Source organism: Pocillopora verrucosa, chromosome 3 (assembly GCF_036669915.1).
Source record: "Pocillopora verrucosa isolate sample1 chromosome 3, ASM3666991v2, whole genome shotgun sequence".
In the NCBI taxonomy this organism is placed as follows: domain Eukaryota; kingdom Metazoa; phylum Cnidaria; class Anthozoa; order Scleractinia; family Pocilloporidae; genus Pocillopora; species Pocillopora verrucosa.
In genome coordinates this window covers 18,140,355-18,147,603 of record NC_089314.1, presented here as the reverse complement: position 1 = coordinate 18,147,603, position 7,249 = coordinate 18,140,355, and the positions used below count along the sequence as shown (strand labels likewise).

The 7,249-nt window shown below is 37.1% G+C and overlaps 1 pseudogene; it reads right to left on the bottom strand.

The window, feature by feature from the left end:
• Positions 1 to 5,512: 5,512 nt before the first annotated feature.
• Positions 5,513 to 6,230, bottom strand: LOC131794252 (uncharacterized; annotated as a pseudogene).
• Between the last annotated feature and the right edge of the window lie 1,019 nt (positions 6,231 to 7,249).

Genomic DNA, 7,249 nt, shown 5'->3' with positions numbered 1-7,249 from the left:
AAAGATGGCAGTGTTGACTCGTCTCTACAATGCTCTGCACATTTTTTGTTCTACACTCCCAATGCAAGACCTGTTCTTAATTCTGTTAAAGACCCTTTTGTTCGAAACTAACAAGGAAGGCTTTGGAGTTGTCGATGTACGCCTTAGTGAAGAATAAGAGATGAGAAGGGCTCCAAATTATATTCTGAAACTCTGTTCACTTCACTTGCATACTGGCGGCAATCATTTTCAGCCAAGACTAAAGAGACTTAGGGCAATGAAATTCCTTCAGTACAGCTCTACTGCTATGATTTCAATTCTTCGATGATACAAATATCCTTTTCGCTGATAAAAATCTGAAATCGTTGGAAGTCTGTGTAAATAAAAACTTAACAAAGTATATGATTGGTTAACTGCAAACAAATTGACCTTGAATATCAAAAAGAGTAATTTCATTACATTTTGCCCTGCCCAAAGGAAACTTTCTTATCAACCTAAAATCGTGATATTTGATAACACACAGAACAAGAAGGTGGCTCTGGAGAATAAAGATTATGTCAAATATCTCAGGATTTTAATTGACAAAAATTTGTCTTGGAAACACCATATTGACTATGTAATCATTAAAGTAAGCAGAACCGTAAGATTAATTGCAAAATTATGACACTTTCTGCCAACACACACCCTCTTAAATATATACTAAGCGCTCATAGCTCCTTACTTAATATACCGTCTAACAGTTTGGAGTCAGGCTTGTAAATCTTACCTTGACAAGCTCCTAAAGTTGCAGAAACAACCTCTTTGCTTCATCTACTTTTCTGATCATAATGAGCATGCAATTTCTTTCATTGTTGACACTCACATTTTACTGCTAAAATTTGTTTATTGTGAATCTATAGCTAATTTGATGTTTGATGTTCGAAACAGAACAGCTCTATCCAATTTTCAAGATCTCTTTCAAGATATATCTAACATTCATTCTTACAATACATGTTCTTCCGTCTCTAATAACTTCTATACCAAAGCGTCTAGGCTATCCGTTCAAGCAAATTCCTTCTCTCAAACAGGAGTAAAAGTGTGGAATGTAATACCTCCAACATTAAGACATCTTTCCAAAATTGCACTTAAAAGAAAACTCAAACAAAGTTTATTCAACATATTAGGTTCACAAGACTCAAAGATATTTATTTGAGATTATACAAAATGTAAAATCCTGGTAATACTTCTCCTGATCTGTCCTAACTATTTTTAAAAACAGTAGCTGTACCTTTAATATTTTAAATTAGGTCAATGTAACAGTTTTTCTTACTGTTATTCAATACTGTCTCTTTCCCTTCAACTTTATTAGTTAATTTCTGTTTTTAATATATTTTTGTAATTTGGCTATTAAGGCATGGCCCACCTAGATTAGCTTTTGCTAGTTGCAGCCATGCCCTTTTCTGTAAAATTTCATTGGAAATTAATAAAGTGCATGTGTGTTTATCATCTACATAAATGACTTACCTTTGGTGGTTCAAGGTTGCAATGTCGAGCTTTATGCTAATGATACACTTATCTATTTTGTAAGCAAGTCAGTCAGTGAAATTCAAGTTCAGTTAACGAGTAGCCTCACTAATGTCCTAAGCTGGCTCCATGCTAATTTTCTAATACTCAATCTTGAAAAAAACAAAGATTATCCTTGTTGGTACTCATCAGAGGACTGCAGAGGCTGACGATTTAGTTATAGGAATCAGTAACAAGCGTTTAGAAAGGGTTAATAAGTTTAAATACTTTAGAGTCCTCCTAGACAACAATATATCTTGGAAGGACCACAAAGAATAAATTGATAACAAGATCTTGTGTCACTTAGGTGTTCTACATAGAGTGTGTAAGGTTCTCCCCAAGCCAACTTGCAAGATGCTTTATAATACTATAGGCTTGCCATTTTTCAATTACTGTTCGCCTGTCTGGGACAGTTGTGGGCTTGGGAACAAGGCTTACCTAACTAAGCTAAGTAGACATGCCGCATGTATTATTGAAGGAAGGTCAATGGGGGCTGAGGAGTTAAAATCAACACTTGGCTGGCGCAGCCTACAAGCACACAGAAATTATCTAAAATGCCTTTTAGTCGATTTGTGCCTTCATATTTACTTTCAGAGTTAAGGCACGTGCACTTTTTCCATAGCTTTAACACCAGAAGCCGTGATTTGCTGCATCCTCCCTTCACAAAAACTGCTAAGTATCAAGAAAGCTTTATAATAAACGGCACTCAGACTTTCAACACCCTTTCAAGAAACTTTAGACAAGTAGAGACGCTCAGAGATTTAAAATCAAGCCAAGTGCCATCTTAAACAGTAATGCCTGCGGTACATGTTGCCTTTATAACTTAAATATTTATCTAGTTTTTAATGTTCTAATGTCTTTGTTTTTGCGTTGTGACAGGGCTCCATTTGAACTATCTATACTAAATTGGATGCCCCCCTGGATAAATAAATGCATAAATAATAAAAAACATACACGACTCCTATTTGCAACGTGATGGCCACCAGAACTGCCTATCTAATGTTGTAGATACCAGAAAACTATTTGATTCACTGGGGTTCATAATTCATCTAATAGTTAGTCTTTATCCCTACTCAAGTCATCACTTTTCTGGGACTTGACCTGAACTCTAAGACTATGACAGCTTGCCTCTCTCAACAAAAACAACAAAAATTGAAAAGTGCCTGCCTACATGTCATCAATGTACAGTAGCCAACAATTAGACTTGTTGCACAACTGCTGGGGCCAATAACATCCAGTTTCCCAAGCGTAATGTGTTCCCACCATATTATTGCGCACTTGACATGGAAAAAACCAAAGCACTATCCCAGTGCAAAGATCTTGAGGGTACCATGGAATTGAATTCCCATGTTCTTGAAGATAAACTGGTGGATGAACAATATTATGTCATTGATCATGGGGAACCCCAGGCTATCTTAATCACAGATGCCTCTACAACGGGCTGGGACTGTGAATTTCAGGGAACTCCCACTGGGAGGTTATGGAGCTCAGATGAAGCGAAACACCACATTAATTACCTTGACATGTTAGCTATCAAATTAGGGCTAAAATGTTTCTAGGAGAAGATCAGACAACAGCATGTGAAGCTCATGGTGGACAATATCACAGCAGTCACTATCCTTAACAACATGAGTACTGATCACTCCTGGGAGCTTAATGAGCTTAAGAAGGAACTATGGTCTTGCTGTATTCACAGAGGAGTATGGCTGACTTTAGCCCATATACCTGGCAAATACAACATAGTCTCTGACAGGGAATCTAGACAACATTGCAGAGAACTTGAGTGAACTCTTAATCAGGAGTTATATGAAGAAGGTATCTGTAGACTGTCAGTGAAACCTGATATTGACCTGAAGGTTTAACTATAGGTTTAAACTCTATGTATCATACAAGCCTGACCCAAGTGCTGTGGCTGTGGCTGTAGATGCTTTTACGGTATAATGATCACTGTATGTTTTTTTTATACTTTTCCACTCTTAAGTGTAGTTATAAGAGCCCTTCAAAAGATACAGCAGGATCAAGCAACAGGCTTACTATTTGTACCATTTTGGCCCACCCAGACATGGTGGTCGACACTAACAAGGATGCTGATACGAGCACCATGAGTGCTCCCAAATAGAATGGACATGAGGGACTCAGTTACAGTGCTTTAAACACTGCAAGGAAGTGTCATTGTATTACAGGGAAACCATTGTTTCTCGGTTTTTGAAGGAAACATTTACTTTGAGACCAGCCCCGCCACAATAGAAAGAAGTGTGGGATGTGAACATAGTTCTTGAACATTTAAAAACTTTACATCCTACTGAGTTTATCTTCAAAACGTTTAACATCAAAATTAGGATTGTTCATGGCCATATTATCAGGCCAACGTTGCCAGACCATTCATGCCTTATCTCCGAGAGAAATGCAAGTCTCAGACAGCAAAGCTGTGTTTAGTGTTAATGAATGTTTAAAAATTACCAAACTTGGAAAATACCTAATACCCCATTCACACCAGCAAAACATGTTTTGTTAAACTGGTTTTCATTGAATGAAAATTATAAATAGAGAACTGAAAAACTTGATTTTCCATTGGATTCAATTACTAGCTAACTTGCATTTCCAATGTGCTACATTCAAGTCAAAAATATTCGGTTAAATAGTTTCTATGAAGAAAAAAAGAATTAAACTGTGTTTAACAAAACAACTTTTAAACATGTTTAAGCTTTGGTGTGAATGGGGCATTAGTTATAATTTCTATCCTTCCACAAACATCCTCATCTCTATGTAGTTAGGTATCTTTCTAAACACCTGACAGGGAAAATTCAAGGTTGTTGCGCAGTTTTGTTCAAATACTTCATCGAAGAGAAAGGACCTTATCTTGGTACACCCCTTTCCATATTGTCTAAATAGCATAAATTGCAAATTTTCTTTTGTAAAGTTTCTTCTTACTATCTTATTTACGAAGATGCTGTTTCTTTTGTCACATGTTTAATTTAACTCGCAGAGTGGCCAACTGGGGTGCTCTTTTGGTGGGGTCAACTTTCTAGTGGCATTTAAACCAATTTTTTTTTCTTTTCAGCCCCTCCTTAAAACTTCTCAAGATTTCACCATAATTCACGAATGTACCTCATGCTACCGAGAGGTATCAAACCTTGGCTTGAATTACCTATGCACATTGAATGTGCATAGGTAATTCAAGCCAAGGTTTGATACCTCTCGGTAGCATGAGGTATTGGCTAAACACTCCAGGGCATCCAATAATCACCACAAAAAGTAATTAAAGCTTCCCATGACTGAAATGGAAAAAAACTGCAACTTCTGATACAACATTAATTTGGTTGCACATTTTTCAGAAAAAACAGCCCAGGGAAATTTTGTAAAAAAATTAATCAGGTCTAATTCAAAATAAACCACCGGTGAAACTCCCTTCAAAAGTCAAAACAGTTAGAACAAACACGTTGGAGAATAAGGAATTTTTATAACTACTGTTTGCAGAGTGCTGTGCACTTTTTCAGTTACAAAAAAAATTTTAAAACATCTTATTTTGTGGGTCGCATTTTACTCGAGTGCTGATAAAAATACTGGGCTAATGACATTTTGATGTGACTTGCATTAAAAAAAAAGACAAGAAAATTAAAAAAATATGAAACACACTCATGATTCAGGAGTTAGCCTGCTATCACAACAATCTCCAAAGAGTTTTGAGATTGGTGATTAAAATTTATTAGGTAGAATACCTATTTGAAAGTAGTTTCTCATGCATTTATGTAGGTATTCTTGTATCCTTCTATGTCTCGAACTTCCTGATAACTTCAACCGAAGGTGGTTTCTTTACTCCAGGACAAACTGCACTTAATTTAACCCCCAATTTCGTGCAGCAGTCTATAAATTTAACTTTCCCTAAAAGTTCAAGAAATCTGAATTCCTTTATACTCTTTGTCACCTTGTTCGTGGCCTGACAGTTTAATTTACAAGCTAACTTAAATTATATAGTCCCTATATTGCAAAGCTAAAAACAGGCAAAAAAAATACCAATAATATTGTCTAGACCTTGCCATTGCCTTCACATCCTATCATCAAGATACACCTGAACGTCATCATTATCATGCCAGATGCCACGCTGTGTTTTCTTAGGAGCCTTTAAATTTGCCCACACCAATTCTGCTTCCTGGGTGTGTACCCTTGTAGCTGGATCAACTAATTGTCGGCATGGACAATGTCTCCATGTCAGGCTATGTGATTGGGAAGATGCTGCTCAAGATTTTCATAGGCGCCCCAGTCGTCCATGATAGCCTCACTCCCAGGAAGGAGACACTTTGGAGAATCAGTAAAAGAGTGTTACAATCCCTTCTCGCAACCACCTTATAAAATCCCCTAGCAGATGACTCTGTAGACCCACATGTCTGGAGCACGTCTTCCTCTGTTGTACTACAGAATATGGCAATAATAAGCACTGGTAAAGTTCGAGTGCTAAATATCTTGCAGCTTCAAATCACAGAATTTTTTAGCTATTATTGTTGTTATTATAATTACTATTATTATTATTATTATTATTATTATCATTCTTTAATGGTAACCTTCGCCTTGTGATTGAATTTGCTTTCATTGCTCTTCATCACTGCTGGGCTGCCAAAGGGGATGAACAGGTTGTTGGTGATGTCCTGGGAACCCACACCCTCCAAAGTTCTGAAAATAGCGCACACCAGATTTCTATTCATGGTCATCATTGTTGATGTTCGTGTCTGTGTTTCATCGATAGACCAAAAATAGAGTATCATCATCATTTCCCCCTAAGGAATTTTGGGGAATTAATCAAAAAAGCTAGTAGCCCTTAGACTTTGCTTTATCGTGCATGTTCTGCTTATCCTTAAGTTAAAAGAAGAATAGATATCTGAAGTGTAAATCATAAATTACTTAAAAATTTAAAACCTTTGCTTTGCCTTTTACTACGAGCCTGTTCCATGTTTATATGGTACACATATAACATTTGCCAGAAGCGCACAATTCTGCCGTCACCATATCATCCTTGATGAGGATCTCGATGGCTTCGGAAACACATCCAAGCCCTTCTAAATCACCTAGAAATGTCTCGATGACTTCGGAAACACATTTGACTCCTCCTTCATCGCCCGAAAATGTCTCGATGGCTTCAGAAGTTCATCTGACTTCTTCTACATTGCATGGAAATGTCTTTGTGACTTTGGATACACCCTCGACTCCTTCCACATCAGGCATTTCCAATACTTATAGCTTAGGAACACAAGTAAAACTACCTAAACTAGACCTGAGAAAGTTTGATGGAGACATAAGCAAATGGCCCTCGTTCTGGGATGCTTTTGAATCATCTGTGCACAGCAATACCAAACTAGCTTCCATAGATAAATTGAATTACCAGAATTCTCTTCGTGTGAACTCGGCTAGTGAAGCCATTTCTGGATTGTCCCTTACTGCTGCAAATTATGATGAGGCTGTTACCATCTTGAAGAGAAGGTTTGGGAACAAACAGTTGATAATCAATAGGCACATGAAGACTCTGTTAAACATAAGCTCAGTCAAATCAGGCCTTAACATCCAAGCAATACGTCAGCTGCATGATCTAATAGAGTCTCAAGTTAGAAGTCTAAAGTCATTAGGTGTATCCTCAAGTTCATATGGAAGCCTTCTGTCCTCTGTTGTTATGAGTAAGTTAAAAAAAAGATTAGGTTAAGGAAAATTTTGCTGGACTTGCAGCAGTTGACTTGAATAG